The 20,036-nt window shown below is 41.4% G+C and overlaps 1 protein-coding gene and 1 long non-coding RNA gene across 8 annotated transcripts in view; one reads left to right on the plus strand and one right to left on the minus strand.

The window, feature by feature from the left end:
• Positions 1-5,162: 5,162 nt before the first annotated feature.
• On the minus strand, positions 5,163-13,954 carry LOC125401001 (uncharacterized). Of its 7 annotated transcripts, none has more exons than XR_015736424.1 (4): positions 13,851-13,954; positions 11,312-12,886; positions 5,686-6,531; positions 5,163-5,585 (listed from the first exon to the last, which is right to left on the minus strand). It is a non-coding gene; the product is annotated as an uncharacterized LOC125401001 (long non-coding RNA). The 7 variants fall into 7 exon arrangements; XR_015736422.1 differs by having other exon boundaries at positions 13,842-13,954; XR_015736427.1 differs by having other exon boundaries at positions 11,352-11,457; positions 12,690-13,941.
• A 225-nt stretch (positions 13,955-14,179) lies between these two features.
• Positions 14,180-20,036, plus strand: part of Rab30 (RAB30, member RAS oncogene family) — a 73,064-nt gene continuing 67,207 nt past the window's right edge. Inside the window, exon 1 of the mRNA XM_048435213.3 lies at positions 14,180-14,346. The gene's annotated coding sequence lies outside the window, so the exon portion shown is untranslated. The remainder of the gene's footprint in view (positions 14,347-20,036) is intronic.

Here is a 20,036-nt window from a genome sequence, read left to right on the forward strand (position 1 = left end):
TGTACGACTACTGCCCAGCCAAACTGATCCTTTTAAAGACATTTAAAAACAGAGACAAGAGGATAATGGTCTTAAAAAAAAAATCAAACAAACACAAAAAAAGAAGTTACTGCCAGAGTCAGCACTGGAAAATGGTTCTGTACATATTTGGACACTAATCTTCTTCAGGGATCATCTCCTTTTGTTCCTCACCTGTGAATCTGGGCATCTAATATTACTCAAAACACAATGCAAAAACATATTTCCGTGCACTGTCCTATGGCCAGGCCTTATTATCTTCCCAAATCCCTGACTGCCATTCTGTACTTAACAGATTCTAACCCAACGTATATATCCTTTGCCTCTCTTGAATCCTGTAGTTCCCCAAAGCTTAAATTATAAAGTTGCTGATGAGTAGCAATAATACGGTGTGCTTATCTGTATGTATGTATATATATGTGTGTGTGTACATATGTACACACACACAACACACTGTGTCCTGTATGCCTACAGAAGCTATTGTTTTAAGTCCAAAAGATGTACTTTTAAAATAAGAAATAATGTTGGGCGTGGTGGCACACACCCTTTATCCTAGCACTCAAGAGGCAGAGGCAGGCCAATCTCTGTTTGAACCAGCTGGTCTCATAGTGAGTTCCAGGACACCTCTGGCTATATAGGGAGACCCTATCTCAAAATAAATAAAAATGAAAACAAAACAACAAAATCACAACTCAGTGGGCTGAGCTTCTGTGGTTTCCAGACACTGTCATGGTGAGTTCATTGAAGACTGCTGTCCTAGTGGGATTGGCTGTGTAGGATATTCTACACAAGAGGCTAACAATAATACACACAAAGTTTCCTGATGTTCTTAAGCAGGTCCCTAAAATGTAGCTTATAGAAAACATAAATATTATAGAATAGCAAAAAGAATTGGGTACAGACAAAGTAGAACCAGATGTTAAAAAATTAGAAAATATGCTTCAGGGTGGTCAAAAAGAAGAGGTGATTTTTAGGCTGAAGTGAACTAAATTTGACCAAGAAAAAAAAATTGTTGCAGTGGGAGCCATAGGAGATATTAGTGGAAGAGTGTCTTGCCAACCAGTGGAAATGGTCAATATGATCATTGATCTAATAGTTGATGGGAAGGAAACTGGTGTAATGAAATGCTATGTTAAGAAAATAAAAATGAATAAACATACATGGAATGTTGAAATATGGCTTTTTGAAAAAAAAGATTTTAACTAAATATTATGGGCTGACACATGAGACTTTTGTGGGGGGAATGAAGCTGCTCCAGACCTTCAGTGTAGTGGTGTTTTCCTAACTTGTACTTTGTGAAAATTAACAGAACCGTATTAACAAGAGGGTGAAACCTCATGTCAACGAAACAAAACAGAACAGAAAAGGGAGTTCCATCGTCCATTGGTGCTCCTCAGTTTGTTCAGGGACAGCCACAGTACAGCACTGCGTTGTGTAACTTTACAGAGGTAGAGATTTCATTACTGATGGGAGCTTATTGGGGAGATGTCTTTGGAAATTTTCCTTTGTACTTCCCTGGAAGTAGAAAATCTATTCAAGGTTAAAGCTGGCATCAACAAGGGAATGGACAAATTAATAGCAAAGACCTAGGAAAGAGATGAGAATTAAGACTAAAGTTTTTCATAGTAGAGTGGGTAGAGCCTCAAGCTCCTAAGAAAAATTGGACCAAATAAGGAAAAAGTGTAGGTTTTACTCCCAGTATCCTGCATGGACGCTTGAGTTTATTATTCTCAGCTTCCTGTTCACAGTACTGTCATGTCACTTGACTGTTTAGCTCTGGTTGTCCTGGAACTCACTTTGTAGACCAGGCTGGCCTTGAACTCACAGAGATCCACCTGCCTCTGCCTAAATGCATGCACCAACAGGCTGACTATTCTTTAAGCCTTTTTATATAACTTAGCCCAGCATGCATTTGGTTTGATATTGATGAACACAGTATAAAATTAATTGTTCTACAACTGACAGCATAGCACTTATACAACTTTCTTTTGACCTACATAACTATTTTTAATCTTTGTAAGACTCTTAGGTTCTTACCTGCTTATCTTGGTGTCTCCAGAATCTCTACCTTTGTGTTATCTGACACCTAGTGGATACCCAAAGAATATTTCCTGGAGAAACAACTTTTTTTTTTTTTTTTTTTTTTTTTTTTTGGTTTTTTGAGACAGGGGTTCTCTGTGGCTCTGGAGCCTGTCCTGTGTCCTGGAACTAGCTCTTGCAGACCTGGCTGACCTTGAACTCCCAGAGATCAGCTGGCCTCTGCCTTCTGAGTGCTGGGATTAAAGGCACGCGCCACAACCACTCAGCACAAAAAAACATATTTTGAGCTCTGAAGGGAATGTAAAATGGTTTAGTTTCCAGATACATTCCACTGAAAAGTTTTTTTTTTTCTTTTAAAAAAAAACAACAAAAAACAGAATTTCAGGCTGGCTTCTGAGGTGTGGAAGGTGAAGACCTTAAACTTCTGTTTTGTTTTGTTTTTTTGCAGAAAAAAAGTGGGTATTTATTTAGTGTGTTATGGAAGGGAAGGGGAAAGGGAGAAGGGGGAGGAGCATAGAGAGAGAAAGAGAAACAGAGGTGGGGGGGAGTGGGGAGAAGGGAAAAGAGACAGAAAGGCGATTTGCCTGTCTTTATGTCCTGTTAAGAGTTGTAGGTATGATTTATTCCAGTGGTGAGACAAAATACATGGCTTTGTGCATATGAGGCAAACACTACCAACTACCAGCTACAGCCCCAAGTTCCCAAATGTAAGCAGACAAGAGGGCAGAGGGAAAGGTTATGTGGAATTTGATCATAGAACCCACCACTTACATAATTAGTTGAGCTTTAATGGTAGAATTAAGGAATGCAGATCCTTCAATATTCTTTCATATTGCTAGGCTATAATGGAAAAACCTTATAAGACTGGGTGGCATATGCTTTAATTACAGCATGCAAGAAACAGAAGCAGGTAGATCTGAGTTAAAGGCCAGCCCATGGATGTAACCTTCTGAAGATAAAACCCAGAGCCTTGCATACATGCATGGTATCATTACACTATTCCCCCAGCCCTCATTAAAAAATTTTAAGGCTGGAGCTGTGCGATGGTGGTGCTGCATGCTTTAACCCCAGCACTCAGGAGGCAGAGGTGGGCAGATCTCTATGAGTTCAAATCAGACTGGTCTCCAAGAGCTAGTTCCAGGGCAGGCTCTAAAGCTACAGAGAAACCCTGCCATAAAAACAAAATTAAAATTAGCCGAGTGGTGGTGGTACACACGTCCTTAATCTCAGAACTCAGGAGGCAGAGGGATGTAGATCTCTGTCAGTTCAAGGACAGACTGGCCTACAAAAAGAGTTCCAGGACAGCTAGGACAGAGAGAAACCCTGTCTCAAAGAAAACTAACAAAATTGAAACTGGGGGATAGGCTGTTAAGAGGACATACTACTCTGAGAAGACCTGGGTTCAGTTCCCAGCACTCATCTGGGAGCTTACAACCATACAGAACTCCAGTTCCAGGGAATCTACCAACCTCTTCTGACCTCTGTGGGAACAGGAAACATAGGCATTCAGCTTTTAAAACATAAATACTAATTGAGGGCAGAACTCCTTTCCACTTACTCTTTCTAGAGATATTTTGCAGGCATATCTTTATAAGATATACTTGTTACTATATTAGAGTAATGACACTCAGTAGATGACAAACTTAACACGTTTTGTTTACACCTGAGAGCATGTGCATCACATGCATGGAAGCAAGAGGGTGTCAGGTCTTCTTAAACTGTAATTACAGGTAGTTGTGAGACATTGGATATAGGCACTGGGATCTCTGCAAGAGCGCATGCTCATAACTGATCTCAGTAATCCTAATGCCTGTATCTCAACCTCCAAATCCTACTTGTCTTTGTTGCAAGCTAGTTCTGTCACACTGGGAATCAGGGATTGAGTCTTCCATACTGCCCAAGGATGGGAATCTATAGCATTTCCTGGTCTCAAAAAGTTCTAGCACAAAATCTCACAAATTATAAAATGTGATAAGTTAAATATTGAAAGAACTTATCAGTTCTGTAATTTAATATGAACATTAAACAATGACACAACTCTGTACTCGCCTCGCAGAAGGGCTTATTCATGTTTCAATACTATCTGGCTGCTACATGCAGCTAGGCAGTGTGTGAACAAGTCATGCTAGAGTGAAAGAAAAACGGGCTAAAAATTAGAACTGCTTTGCTATTGCAATCAGCTTTTGTAGAAGACTTTATACATCTTCAAAGTAATCTTTCTACCTCCACTAGTTTCCATTTTGCAGACTACAATTTCCTGGATTTTTTAAATTTTTTAAAGACAGGGTTTCTCTGTAGCTTTGGAGCCTGTCCTACTAGCTCTTGTAGACCAGGCTGGTCTCGAACTCACAGAGATCTGCCTGCCTCTGCCTCCAGAGTGCTAGGATTAAAGGTGTGCGCCACCGCTGCCTGGTTCCTAGATTTTTAAAAAATTGTTTAAGGTTATGCGGCTCTGGCTGTCTTGGTACTCTATGTAGATGAAGCTGGCCTTGAATTTAAAGATCTGCCACATCTTCCTCCCAGGTGCTGCCACCTAAGTATTTTTAAAATGGTATGACAGCCTGTAATTCCATCTCCTACAAGGGTAAAAAAAAGAGGATTCTAAGTTATAATCTGGGCAAATTGAGACCTGTCACAAAGACTGCATGGGAGTGGGTTCAAGAAGAAAAAAAAAAAAAAGTAGTACCATAGACTGAATGAACTAAATGTAAAAAATAAAAGTAGGATCACAAGAAGCTGGCGAGATGGTCCAGTGGGCAAGAGTGAATGCTGTTCTAGCAGTGGGCTGGAGTTTGGGTCTCAGCACACAAGCTGGATTCTTCATAGAACCATAAGTTCCGGGGAGAATTCTGGCCCCCTCCAGCATCAGCACTTATATATACATACCCTCCATACACACAAAAAGCAAACTATTTTAAGAAAAAAAAAAAAAGCATTAGCACTCAGGGGCAAATGCAGATGGATGGCCAAGTTTGAGGCTAACCTGGGCTACAATGTAAGACTTTGGTTCCAGAAGTCAAAATAGTTATTCTTAAAATGTGACAGATCTTCTGTATGTTTTATCATATGTAATTAGGATCAGTAACGATGCAGCATTCAAGATCTTTGAGGTCAGAAAGGAAGTGTCCATGTATGTATTATAATGTGCCCACCCATCCTGGCACTGGGCATCACAGCAATCAGTGCTTGTTACTAAGGATCACTTACAGTAAGTACTATCAGTACTGACAGTTAGGTTTCACTGTCAGTTGCTCAATTTCCTTGTTGAATAATATTCTATCTTCTTCAAATACCAATTTGACACTAGTCTAGGGCTCCCTATGTGGACCAAGGAGTGGGGAATCATTCTTTGCCTTTATTATTATTTTCTTTGTCTTAAGAATGTTTCTGCTTAAACTGCATTTCCTTCTGGACAAGCATGTGAAAACATATGTATGGAGGAATTAAGAACTGTTGAATTGTGAGGCATTAACTACAAACTTCCAAAATCTTGGAACTACTTTTCTTGGAGTTGAAGGATGATTACACTGTGAAGGCAAAAATAGGGAAAATTATTGCAGCATTAAGTATTTAAATACATTTAAACTCTACAAATGTATGCAATTTTAAGCAAGGAATGATACATACCTTTAATCTCAGCCAGCAAGCTTTGCTGAGACACGATCTTGGGATCTACAACCAGCTCTGAACTCAAATTTCCCAAGGCCTGATACATTTATGAAATCATGCACAGGTGGTGTGCTTTAAATAGAACTCTTGTCACCAGGTCTGTAGTCAATGGTTGCTGCACCTCTTTGGGATATATGCAGAGTTGAAACACTCATGAATATAACTTTCATTTTGCTCCTCTTGAGTACAAGTTCCTATGCAGTGGACCTTAGGTTGAACCAACCAGCTGTTGTCTCACCTCCTATATAGCCAGGCCGACTTGTTCTTTTTTTGTTTCGTTTTTCGAGACAGAGTTTCTCTGTGTAGCTTTGGAGCCTGTTCTGGAACTCTGTAGACTTCTAAAAAATTGTTAAGCATATAATGTGTATTTGCGGAAGTTCAGGCTGGCAGACACAAGATCAAAGGAGAGCTTTCAGGAGCTTCCCCTTGGGTTTTAGGGTTCAAACTCAAGTTAGGTTTACCTGCCCAGTCACTTGGATGGCCTGGATTTGAGCTTAAACTTCAAAACTATGGTTAATTCCTATAACAAGAACTGAACATGATACCTAAATATGTATGATGTCAGTATTTCATTTCTGTTGAGAATGTAACCTTAGACTGCTAAGATATTCTCACATTAGGAATGACTCCAGTGCTTACTTACTGAGCAGACTAATCAATCCTATGTATGTTTCCATGATGCTCCTTGGATTTAACATTCTGATATTGCTCTTCTATTCACTTGTGTTACTAAACTCTTCGTTTGCATGTACCAGGTACACTAGATACAGCCAAGCTCACATTTTCCAGACACTTGTACTGGATCTGTAAGAAACAAATTTTTCTAACATCAAGATTTCACCATGAAAGCTTTCTTAAATACATGCATGCATTTTCTATGTGCATATGTATCTGTACATTATGTCCAAAAGTGAATCAGATGCCCTAGAGTTAAGACATACAGCCACAGTGAGCCCCCATGTGGGTGCAGGAACTGAATCTGGGTTCTCTGGAAGAGCAGCCATTGTTCTTTACTAAGTCATCTCTCCAGCCCCTTAATTAATTTTATGAGCATTTTGAATTATATGGGATAAGGCATAAACTTTCAGTGATGAGATCCTATAATTTATTTCAGATAAGGACTATATAGCTCAGGCTCATGTCTCTTACTACCCCAGCCTTGGGTGTGCAAGGTACAACTTACATTTGGCTTAACTGGCCTTGGATACAGTAATAAAAATAGTTATCAGGCTTACACTCCAAACTTGTTATAAGTTACTTCTTTACTTTTAGTGACTTCTATTAAAACCTGAATACAACCTGGTAGGAGAGTAAAGAATTAAAAACATAAATTCTCAAAAAAAATATTACTAAATGTATAGAGTTCACATGTGTAGTTTGGTAAATTTCAGTGCATGTTTTTTTATTTACAGTTTTTTTCAAGACAAGATTTCTCTGTGTAATAGCCCTGGTTGTCCTGGAACTTACTTTATAGTGTAGGCTGGCCTCTAGAATATTCTCCTGCCTTTACCTCCTGACTGCTGGGATTAAAGACATGAGCCACCATACCTTGCTTACTTGTACTTTTTATTATATAAAAAAATCTTAATGCAAACAAATTACAGTATTAGCAGTAATCATGACTATCCTAATTGAAGTGATACTTCCTTATAATAACTGCCTAAGGACTGAAATACATCTGCTGGATATTGGTTGAAGCACTGTTAAGTATCATGGAGCTGATAAAACATGCATTTATCTGTAAAGATTAACATTCGAAGATTTTTGATTACTTTCTTCCTAATTCAATGCAATGTACTTTATGCATTTAAAAGGTTTTAGTATTGAAGAGATCTATGGACTGCAGCTGATTTGAAAAGGGATCCCGGACACTGAAACAGGCTTGCTCATGACTTAGAGGGACATAGGTTACCCTTGTACCTCCAGGTTCTTGGGCTCAGTACTCAATTATTACAGTCAAAAACTTACAAATGGTTCAACCTTGTCCACCAAAAACTGATACTTTAAAAGTATATACCCTTCAAATCTAAGCTACATTTGCTTATGTGGTTGGACTATATTCTTCACTAGAAAACTCAATGAAGTAGGCATATAAGTTTTGTACAAATAAAAGCCTGGCATGAACAAACCAACACCGTATGGAACTGAGATGTCTTTTTATGGTGAAATTCCACCAAATGACAAAAGCAGCTTTCAGCTGACAAATGGTGCTCATAGGCATACTCACCTGCCACGATGTACAGCTAGAGAAATGATTTGACAAACTGTAGTTTGACCTCAAAGAGCACACATGTTTTAGTATCTCCAGTGTTTCCTATCAGTCAAATGCTTTTTAAGCCAATCCTGTCAGGGCTCTGTAGTATCCCCTAAAAATTTACTTCCCTCAACTATGACAGCCACCAGAACTCATTTTTATGCAAGGCTTCATGGTACATGCCTTTAGCTCTAGCACTAGGGAAGCAGAGACAAGAAAGATCTCTGAGTTTGAGGCCAGGCTGATCTATATAGTTCCAGAACAGTCAGGGATATAGAAAGACCATGTCTCAAAACATTAAAACTATTTTTTGGGAGGAGAGGGTAAGTTTTTTTGAGACAGGGTTTCTCTGTAGCTCTGGAGTCTGTTCTGGAACTCTGTAGACCAGACTGTCCTCAAACTCAGATATCCACCTGCCTCTGCCTCCTGTGCATTGGGATTAAAGGCATGTGCTACCATGTAGCCAAAAGAACTTATTTCTACTTAAGTTATTTGAAATATGTTCTAGACAAGTGCACAGGTATAGTTACCATAATTAGCTTAGCAGAAAAAAAATGCTGCCAAGATAGATCTCTTTGAGTTTGGGGCCAGCCTAGTTTACATAGACAGTTCCAGGACAATCGGTGCTACACAGTGACTCAGGTCTGTGAAAAATGAAAGAGGTGGTGGAAGTGTACCAAGTGGCTCTTTGAACATAGTTTCCAAATTCAAAGCAAGTCACATTTATTAATGTGTCTCCCTACTCCCAATAGCTGAAGTATTAGCAGATTGGTGGATTCAGTCTTAAAACTCCCAGGAACAGATAGTAGTCTAAATATAAAATTCAGATTTGGGGAGTCATCCTAGATGACTTTGCAATTTTTCTGTAGTTCAAAACGTGTTATTTTACAGTGCAGCAATTTAACCTGCAGCCATATTGTCTTTCCTCAAAAACAACCCAAGTTACACCCAGACTAGAAGGTACAGATCTTGTGAGGACAAATGGACCTACATTTGGACATTCTGGATGGACTACCATGTCAGGACTTTGCAATGAATAACTTCCCTTGATGCTTTTAAGTTTTTCATTATATAAAACACTTAGGTTTTTTTTTTCATTTATCCTTTCAGTTAAATTTCTAGGAAAAAAAGGCTAAGCAATTGGAACGACTTCAGGCAATGTGAAATTTGCCTGAATAACTGTCAGAGATGGATCTAAGAAATCTACAGAGGCCTATGCTGCCTATCAGTTGCTTTTCTCCTTTTGCATCTTTCGTATCTGCACAACCACACATTTCCCATGTAAGTAATCTAACAAATCCAATCATGGATTTCTCTTGTTGCTAAGACATTGATTGATTGACAGGTGGGCAGTGAACAGTCCCATTCACCATGCATGAAGTGCTTTCTCCAATAGTGGTTTTAAGGATCCCAGTTGGGGCCGGTGTACATTAACGATATACTTGTGAGAGCAAACACCACCCTTTAGGAGGGAACTACTCAATAGTAAGGTTCACGGTCACTGCATGCATCTTGTTTTTTGTAGAGTCATTAAAAAAATGTACAAAAGTTGCCAGGCGGTGGTGGCGCACACCTGTAATCCCAGCACTTGGGAGGTAGAGACAGGCGGATAGATATCTATGAGTTCGAGGTCAGCCAGGTAGGTATACAAGAGCTAGTTCCAGCACAGGCCCCAAAGCTACAGAGAAACCCTGCTTGGAAAAACAAAACACCCCCCCCCCGGCACAATAGTTATATAAGCAGTCAAGACCCGAAAATGGCAATTATGAAAAGAAAAAGAATTGAATGAAAATCTTTTCTGTGGTTTGACAGGGATTCACCATGTAATTCAAGGTGGCTCGGATTTCCCTTCTCAGTCCAGGCTGGGCTGCAAGTCAGCTTCCCTGTTTCTACCTCCAAGGTGCTGGGATTAGAGGCTAGTGCCATGAGGCCCCATAGCCAAATGTTTAGTATTACACAGGAAAATTATTGCAAAAGTATTTCAGAGATCCTCTCCTTTCTCTTCTTGGCTGGGTCTCTCAGCAGAGTGGAAGTTAAATGTCCTCAAATTCCTTCAGTAAGTGGCCACTGTGCAACGATTAGGAGGGGACTTTAGCTTCTATGACGGGTTAAATAAGTTGTGAGATAGAGGAGGTTCAGTGGTTAAGAGCACTTGCTGCTTTTGCAGAGGATCAGTTTCAGTTCCCAACACTCACAAGTGGCTCAAAACCACCTATAACTCTAGTTCCAAGGGGAATCTGATGCCTTCTTCTGACCTCCATGGGTATCAAGCACATACACGAAGGCAAAACACCCATACATATAAACCTTTTAAAAATAAATAAGGCTGTTGCTTCTAACATCTTAAAGAAACCCTTTTAATTCTGCTTGTCCCTACCATTATTTTTTTTCAGATTCAAACCTCTTATCTTTATTTGGCATCTACTTTTCTCTATTCCACATTTCATTCCTTAAATCCTAAAATTTGATGACTTTTCACTACATTGTTAATTAAGTTTATCTGAAAAATAACAAAATTTAGTAAGCCTTCATGGGGAAACAATGCCACCTGAAAATAAAAATGCTTAGTAATTATCTCAAAAGCAGCAAGAAACAGATAAAAAGAAAGCAGAATTTTGGAAAGACACACAAATGCTGGGCGGTGCTGGCACATGCCTTTAATTCCAGCACTCACAAAGCAGAGGTAGGTGGATGTCTGTGAGTTCGAGGCCAGCCTGGTTTACGAAGCAAGTTCCAGGACAGCCATAGCTGTTAGACAGAGACCATGTCTTGAAAAGCAAAAACAAACAAACAAAACAAAAATCAAAAAACAAAACAGATACACCATGAACACTGAAAATGGAAGTTTCATGGGACTCGAGTAATGCCCAGTGTGATAATCAGGCAGAAAATGCAAGCATCAATGTAAACAGTGCATCACTCTTAATGACTCACAACTGTGACAGTGTTGTACTCCACAGCAGTCTAGAAAAGCCCACTTATTACACACAGGAACATGCTATTTACTTGCAGTATTGCAACTGTAATTGAAGTTCTGTATGTCAACTTTACTTACAATAGTAAGTTTTGTATATTACTTTAGAGAAAGACCCAAATCCTTCCACATTGATTTTCTCGTAAGTGGTTTTGTACAGTTTTCTTGTATAATTGTGGTGATGGTTGGAACTCTTAGCAAACTAAAACCCACTGGACTACACCCTTTAAATGTGAACTGTATATGTGAATTTCATTTCAAGAAAGCTATATATAAAAGAGATACAATTTAGAGGATTACTCTTTACAGCAAGTTCACACAGAGAGCATCTCAAATGAAGACCTATGAACACATACCTACTTACATAACTGATTACAGTTGAACATCTCTGCATACCTAAATTTCCTGAAATGACTATGTTCATGAACACAGTTTTTCAGCATATATTCTTGTAAACACATGTTCTATAGTGCCCCTTCAATTGTCCAAACCTGTTAAAAATCTGAGAAATAAGATAAGATAGGCAGTCATTAATTAAAATTAACTTGAAGTCATTTATACTTTTTCTTGGTTTTTAGAGACAAGGTAGCCTTGTGTAGCCCTGGCCGTCCTGGGCTCAGTAGACCAGGTTGGCCTTGATCTCACCACCTGTCTCTGCCTCTTTGATGTTGGGATCAGAGGCGTGTGCCATCACTGCCCAGCTAGACTTTAAATTTTGACCCTGAGACATGTGTTGCATTTACCTTAAGCCATATGTAAACCCAGTAGCAAAACCTATGCCAAACTATTATAAACACAATAGCTATGGTACTACTAACCTGAGACTTGTTTCCTAACGGTTGTCAATGCAAAGGAAGAATGTCTAAATCATGAAAAGTTTGTTTTCTTATTATATGAAATGAACTAAAAGATTTTTCCAAACAAGCAAACAAAAAAACCCAAACCCACGATAACTAAATCCAAATGGTGTGCCCATCTGTGTCCACTTATGGAAATGTATACTGTGGCAAATGTTTACCTTAATCAAAGAGGAGGTCTGAAAGATGTACCCTTCTGGTAAAATGTTTTCCTTAAGTTTCTAAAGAATATAGAATCTTTTTTCCCTGTGACCGTTAAGACTTAACTTGTAGAGTTTTTCTAAAATACACTGTTATTTTTTTCCCCCACACATTTATGGTTAAATATCCATTATCTATAAGGCTAAAACACTTCAAAGCACTCAATCACACGACAAATTATAGAAGCCACTACATTATATTGGTTCCATTTCACAGTATTTCCAAACAGTCTGTTATTTTTCTTTCAATAAATCAGTCTTCGACAGTAACCCAAACTAAGATTATATTGCTCATATAAATGTCTTTTAAAACAAAGATTCATTTGCCTAAACCCTACAGTTGAATCTAGGGGCAAAAAGAAGGGTAAAGACTGTTTCTTTTCTAGTACTTACCACCATTATGGGTAGAACAGCAGTATTTGAGGTTTTTACCTTGTTGAATTTATGGAAGAATGGCTTTTGCCACTCCCCTGGCTTCTTCTCACAACAGAACATAAGCTGGATCTTTGCAAACTGTTTCCAAGGGCCACCAGCTGCAGATGCCTTTGACTCCTATTGTGTTTTGTCAGTTTAAAAAACAGTCAGCTTGGTCTTTTGAAAGGAAGATCTATTGACCAGTTGAATTTTATTAACTTCTAACAGAGGCATAGTGTGTACTTTCACTGATGTAAACAAACCTGGGCTGGGGATCCAATCCAGGGCCTTGAGTATGCTAGCTGGGTTCTCACCACTGAGTTACAGCTCCTGCACAAAACTCGGTTTTCAAAGTAAATGTAACAGAGAGAATAAGCAACACAAATTATGCATTTTTAACTTTTTAGAGACTCTCTATACGAAGTAAAATTTGCCATCCTTCCACAGTCGACTTCAGAATCTGAAAAACAAGCACACAATACTGCTTTAGTTATGCAATTGGGAAAACAGACAATTTGGGATGCTGAGCCAAGGGCCTCATAAAGTTCTTGAAGTAATCTTATGTTTGGAATACTCCAGAGAAGGCACTGAACGCACGGTGGGGTCAAGTGGGTAAGGAAAGGGAATGGTTAATGCGTTAACTAACGTTATCTGCATGAGTATGTCACAACGAAATACATTATTTTGCATAATTTTGTTAATATAAGCTAACAAAAAAAGAAAAGGCAAGATAGGAATCCATGGTTACCAACACCGAATAGCCTACGTATTTTAGCATAGTTCACTCAGCATTAGTCCTGATAAGATTGCTCACTTGCAGTCCCTTTTAATGTCTTTCGCTTTAGCGGGTAGGTTAAGAAAGATTAAACGCTAACTTCCTTTGGCAGCTCCTCGTCTTTCTTCTCATTAGGACCAAAGATACGATCCTTGGCGTTCAGTTATCTACCAACGACTTCTCTAATGCCCTTTGAAAATCGTTACAGGATTACGACTCAGTGTGTGTGTGTGTGGGGGGGTGTCACATCTGAGGAAGAGGGCATGGGGGAAATGTGGAGGAAAAAAATGGCAAGACGACAAAAAAAAAAAATCCAACCCAGGCTTTGCTCCACTCGTCGGATGCTAGAGGGCAGGCGCGAGGCCCGCCGTCCCGTAGCACAACAAAGACCCCTTCTGCACAGATTGTCCCGCTACGAGGTTTAAGGGGTCCTCCACGCCCGGAAGTGAAGCGGCTCCCTGGGTCCTTCGGTAAAAAAGCCGAGGGAAAGGCGTGAGGCCCTGTGCAAGCCCGGCTGGTGGAGGCTCACGCCGACCCGCGAGGCCATCTCCGGTCCGACGGCCCTGCCCATCCCCAGCGGAGTCTTCGTCCAGTCTCAGCCAGTGCTCGAAACTATCAACCCCCACGTCCTCTGCCTCACCAGTCTCACCACGCCGCTTCTCAGCTCCACGAGCTCCCGAAGCCTCGGCCCGCAGCACCTCCCGAGCTTCAACATGGCGGCCGGTCCGGTCTCTCTCAGTCTGGGCGCTCCGACCGAGGCATCCTGGGCATTGTAGTTCCGGTTGTAGCCTCTGCGTCCCTCACGGATTTCAGAGGACTACAGGTCCCAGAATGCACAGCTCTGGAGCATGGCTATTGGGGCCGCTCGGACAGAGGGATGATGTCATTGCAAAACCCCACTGCATTCATTGTGCTATGGTCTATCCACCCCCCACCCCCCCACCCCCCCGCTGCTGCTGCTGCTGCTGCTGCTGGGCTCGCTATTGCCGCTCGCTCCAGCTGAGCTCTGAGTAGCAGCAGGACCAGGGCAGGGACTGACTCCAGTCCTTGGACTTAGGACACCGCAGCACCTTCCCTTACGTGCGTGACTCAGTCGCATATCATTTCTGTTTATGCCTGGGGTGGGGAGAAAAATCCCAAACCAGGTGAGTTGAAGTGATTTATTCAAATCATTCTCCCAAGTTATTCCTCCCGCTTAGTGCTCAAGGCTTTCTTTTGGAAGATGGGGCCGGGAATGGGGGTATGGATTCGGGAGGTTTTCACTGGCGCTGCTAAGAGCTAAATTGCCCTGTGCAATTTGGGTCACTGCAAAGAACAACTCCAGCAACCTGCCCCCGCCAGAGGACTGGTGCCTGCCAATTTCCTCGCCTCCCTTTAACCTTTTTGAGGCTGTGAGAGGGGGCAGGGCTGGCAAGGATGTTGGGAAGTGCACTTGGAAAACACGAGGAGGGCAAAGGTGGCGGACTGCAGTCCTGTCATTCCCCGGCCTCGGTGCTGAGGTTTGAGTGGGAAAGGGTGATGTGTGTGGGAGAAATGGAGACAGTGATTTAAGGTGGTTATACTTCTTTAGGACATTTGTGTGTCTTGGACTAGCACACACTGGTTTTTTTTTTTTTTTTTAAGATGAGCACGCTTCTCTTGAGTCGCTTAAGTTTCGTAGGGCTTTATTTTATCTTTGGATGTCTGTGTCGTTTGTCTCGCTTTTTTTCCTGCTGATTTGAGGTGACAGTGTCCTCTAACGGTGCACTCCGTGACAGTCAGAAATATTTCACGTGTCTAGGGAAGGTTTTTCTTAGACTGCTAGGAGCAGCATTTTTGTTAACGTTTTTTTCCACCCTCCCGTTTTCTCGACTGCGGGATTCAGGATTGTTTGGAAGTGGAGCTGATAGATTTGTGCTTGTGTGAGTGTTTTAAATTACATCGCAATAGGCTCTCGCCACTGACGATGGTACTGTAGCGAGCTGCCGTTTTCCCGAGGCTCAGTCGCCACTCACACTTAACGGTTTGTAGACTTGGAACCTGGGTACTTTTTTTTTTCTTTCTTTCTTTTTAACACTTTAGGGAAAGAAAAAGTTAGACTTACTGTCACCCTTTACTGGTCGTCCCTGAAAGGTATCCAAGAGCCTGACGGGGCAACCAGGGACCATGCGAGTGTGTTTTTTTGTTTGAATTTTGTGTTTCAGTGAACTGACACATTTAATAAGGCAGGCAACATTCTGGCTTGTAGGATGCTGGCTCTCCTCTTCTCTTCTAAGAGTTACAGGCTTGAACACTGTAATAAATATGTTCCTTTCAGATAAACAGCTGGCTGGCTCCGGAACAGATGCGGCCAGTCTTAGCTGAGAGATATACAACCTTGGAAATGAATGGGCTTAGGGTCAACCACACCCCCTTTAGGAATGTCAAAAGAAGGAGAAATGCCAGAGTATTTGCTTAACTCCAAAATGCTAAAGCTTTCCTCGGTTGAGTCAGGCTTTGGGGCGGGGGGGGGGGGGTGGGGGGGTGGGTGGGGTGGGGGGGGGGGTGGGGTGGGGGTGGGTGGGGGGGGGGGAGTGGTGTCATTCCTTTAGCTTCTTTGAACCACTTTTATTCATTTTTAATTTAGATGCTCAGGTCTCCAAAGTTGCAGCTGGGTGACTTGTAAAATGCTGCCTGTTACTGAATGGAAAGGACTGTCCCTTGTACCGGCTTTCTACGTAGAGTGGTTTATAGGCATGCATCAAACAGCTTTTGGATTTGGGAAAAGATCACCAGTCTGTGGCCTCTTCCTACATCTTTGTGGTGACATCCTGCCCTTCCCTCCTACACCTTTCTCTCCCTACCCCGCTCACATCTCTTCAAATTCCATTTCTTTCCTACTCTATTTGCAATACATGCTGGCTTTCCCTCTCTGTTTCAAGATCTCCCCTGGGACAGGAGAGTATCACATCCCTTTTTTTTCTTTCTAACTCTCTTTCCACTCCCCATACCTTCACCCCACCCTAGAGGATGTAGGCTCTGTGTCTTGTTGTTCAGAGCCCTCTTTGAAGAGGTCCTGACGCTTCTTTTTCTTAGAGTCTGTGCTTGGAAGGATGGCAGCGATGAGCCTGATCCCGGGCTGGGGTTGTGGCTTTCCTGACAGACATAACCCGGGCCCAGGAGCTTGTGGACAATGAAATGCAACTGTGGAGTTCTTGTATCTTTCCTTTCTGTGGCACCTGCTAAGAAGTGCCCATGGCTTAACAATTTCTTTTAAGGCTTTACACACATCGTTCATACATGATGCCCAAAGGAAGTAGTCTTAAGTAGTTTCTGATTCATATAGTCTTTTTGTTTCTTATCTGTTCCTGTGAACGGTGGGGAAAGAGCCTGTCCCTTAGCATGCCGCTAGTGACAGTGTGAGTAGCAAACCTGCATTTGGCTTCCCGAAGGTAGTTGCAGTTCCTGCCATTTTGTCTTCTTTGTGGAGGAGAGAAGTTTGTTGTTTTCTGTTGCTCTCCCCAGGAGCTGGGTGTGGTGGCAGCTGTGTCTCTTTACTTAACGGTAGTGTTTCTTCAGGCGTGCAAAGTCCCATGTCCATTTGAAGTCAGCCTTTGTGACAGGTGAATGGGACTTCTTTTGTGCCACCTTGTATTATTAATTCCCTTCTCCTGCCATGCCCCCTCACTCACTGGGGGTTTTTCGTGACATAGCGATGAGAAATGAGATGAATGGAGGATTTGATTTGGCTATATCCCTGCTGTCCTATGACTTTGAAGAGCTGGAAATTTCTTTCTGCCTCAGGTTGTAGATCTGCAAAGGGACACCAGCGCTTGCTTCTTGGTTTGCTTGGCCTGTTGTTAAAACCCTCCACGATAAAGCCCGAAACTTAATCTGACAGCAAAGATCAAATGAGCAGGTATTGTGTGATAAGCACCATGGTCCATCAATGAAGAGACATGTTACTCCTGCCCTGAACTGTTCCAGGAGAAGTGTACTATTCTTCCTGGTGATTGAACTGAAGATGAAATGGGAGTACTCAATATGACTGTTGCTTTTCTGGAGTAACCAGAGCTAGTTTCCTGTGGGAAGTGGCATTTAAAAAGGAAAAGGGACCTGAGTGATCAGGAAGTCATTTGCGGTAGCAATGGGAATTGCTTAGAGTAGGGCAAATAGGGTTTTTGGCAGGCAGAGGAACAGCATATTCAGCAGGCAAAGAGAAGAGTAAGGGACGGGGGTAGAATGAAGGAGCTGGAAGAGATGGGAGAGGCTGGAGCCTGGGCAGTTTTGAATGACAAGGTGATTTTGGTCTTCATCCTCAGGGTAATGGGAATTTAGGACGTGCTTTAATTAGCCAGATGAATGCCATGTATGGAATTGTATTTAATACACCGTAGGGTTAGGAGGATGGCTCCGTGGGTAAAAAGCACTTGCCATATATGCCTGAGGACCTGAGTAATTCTCTTGAACCCATGGAGGAAAGAGAAGATTGACTCCTGAAAGATGTCCTCTGATGTCCATGTCTGCTGTTGTATGAGAAGATGCTCGAGAGCTCGAGGTTGTGTGCACACACACTTGCACACGTGAACACACACACACACACACACACAAATAATAGATGATGAACATTTTTAAAAGACAGAGAAGAAATTGGACAAAAGCTTGACCAACTTGAGTTTGGAGAGTGAGTCGCTGGTATCTCTGAAGTCTTGGTGATGGATGATGATGCTTGACGCCTGGTGGAGACTAGAGAGACATGGATGTTTGAACATTATCATCGCATAAATGAGTTGATTGATTAGACGTGAGAGCAGGAAGGAAAAGTAGAATATGGCTTGCAGTTTTCCTTTTTAAGCAATCCAGATGACTTTTACAGAGAAAGAGGCAGCTGATTGGGTGTGTTCATTCAAGAAGGTGGGGGGGGGCTGCAGGTTTTGTTGAAGTTCGGGTTTCTGGGACACATCTAAGATGTTTGTTTTAGTCCTTCTATCGTTTGTGGAGGGGTGTGGCATGGTAGTCTAAGGAAGAGAGCTCTAATGAGGCTAGGCTGGCATACTACTTATTAATGTATGATGTTGGGAATGGCATATTTATTCTTTTTCGAGGTTTAGTTTTCTCTTTTACAAAAGGCGTTTATCTCACTACAGGATACTGATGTTCATATGTATGTACTCCATGCTAGGAATGCATCATCAAGTAAGAGGATGTTTGCTTTCAAGAATTTCTCTGGGGCTGGCGAGATGGCTCAGAGGATAAGAGTACTGGTTTCTCTTCTAGAGGTCCTGAGTTCAGTTCCCAGCATCTCATGATGGCTCATAACCATCTGTAATGAGATCTGGTGCCCTCTTCTGGCCCACAGGGATACATGCAGACAGAATATTGTATATATAAAAAATAAATCTTTTTTTAAAAAAGAATTTCTCTGAAGAGGAAAAGACACATGGGCATCTGGAGGGCTCTACAGCCTTGCTAGGACAGCAAAACCCCCCAGAAGGCATTCATTTTTGGGCAGTGGGGAAATAACAATGTGGCCCACACAGCCTTTGACTCTAGAGATGAAGACAAGGAACAGCTCTAGGAAGTTGGTTCCCAGGTCTTGCACAAAGCAGGGGCTCTGCACGTTCATTAACTGGATGGACCAAACTAGGTTTCTAAGGCTGCTTTCTAAATAAAGAAAGATTTCAGCATATTGAAAGATGCAATCAGGAATAATGAGATGTCAAGTGTAAATGCTGTTAGCAGACCATTTTCTGAGACCTATATAGCCTCTGAGATGTTTTGTGTCATAAGTTTTAGGGAAATTTAGAAGTATTTCAGTTCTGGTTTCTTTCAGGACTCACCTTCACAAATTCAAGTTAATTTCTCAAAAATCATTCTAATGGCCATAATAGTCCCTAAATCAATGGGCTTTTTGAATTTTACAGATAAGTACAAAGTTACATATGCACAAAATAAATACAATTGAGTGAACTATTGGCAATATCTTTCTGTATTCAACTGCATGAAAATTTCTGTAATGTATGTCCCCCCTCTTATTTTATTGCACAGAAGGTGAAAAGACAAATAAAACACCACAATGTTATAATTACCTAGGAAATAATTTCTGTATCTTCTTGGCTGTGGTGGAATTGTGGCTGTTCTCCAAATGAACATTGCTAAATGAAGAGGGATTTTATTTTATTTTTTTGATTTTGAGATAGGGTTTCGCTGTGTTGCTTTCTAGCCTGTTTTGGAACTAGTTCTTGTAGATCAGGCTGGTTTCGAACTCACAGAGATCTGCCTGCCTCTACCTCCGGAGTGCTGGGATTAAAGGCGTGCACCACCACCGCCCGGCTGTGAAGAGAGATTTTTATGTGACCCACAGATGACTTGTTCTCAGGTTCTTTCCCATGGAAATCTTTGAAACTAGAAGCTTTGAAAACTAGAGGCTTCCTCAAGATTATTCTATCGAAAAGTTCCTTGGAATTATATTTTCAGTGCTGGGGACTAAGTTTATAACACAAGGGTCCCTTGGAGGTCATCAGGAAGACAGGACCTGTGAGATCACATGTTATTGTGTGTGTTCATGTGCTAGAGTTCATATGTACATGTCTGCATTTTCTCTTACTGTGTGTGTTCTCCTTTAGCTATCTTCACCTCTTTGAACCTGTTTTGTAGTAAGATTGTTGTGAGAGTTAAGTGAGAGGGTTTTGATATTTATTGATTTATTTTATTTTATGTGTATAAATGTGTGTGTGTGTGTGTGTGTGTGTGTGTGTGTGTGTGTGTGTGTTTGGTGCCCTCAGACGCTGGCAGAGGACATCTGATTCCCTGTAAGAAGTTACAGATGGTTATGAACCACATGTAGATTCCAGGAACTTAACCTGAGTTTTCTGTG

The sequence above is a fragment of the Myodes glareolus genome, chromosome 24 (genome assembly GCF_982192425.1).
Source record: "Myodes glareolus chromosome 24, mMyoGla1.1, whole genome shotgun sequence".
NCBI classification, from domain to species: Eukaryota; Metazoa; Chordata; class Mammalia; order Rodentia; family Cricetidae; genus Myodes; species Myodes glareolus.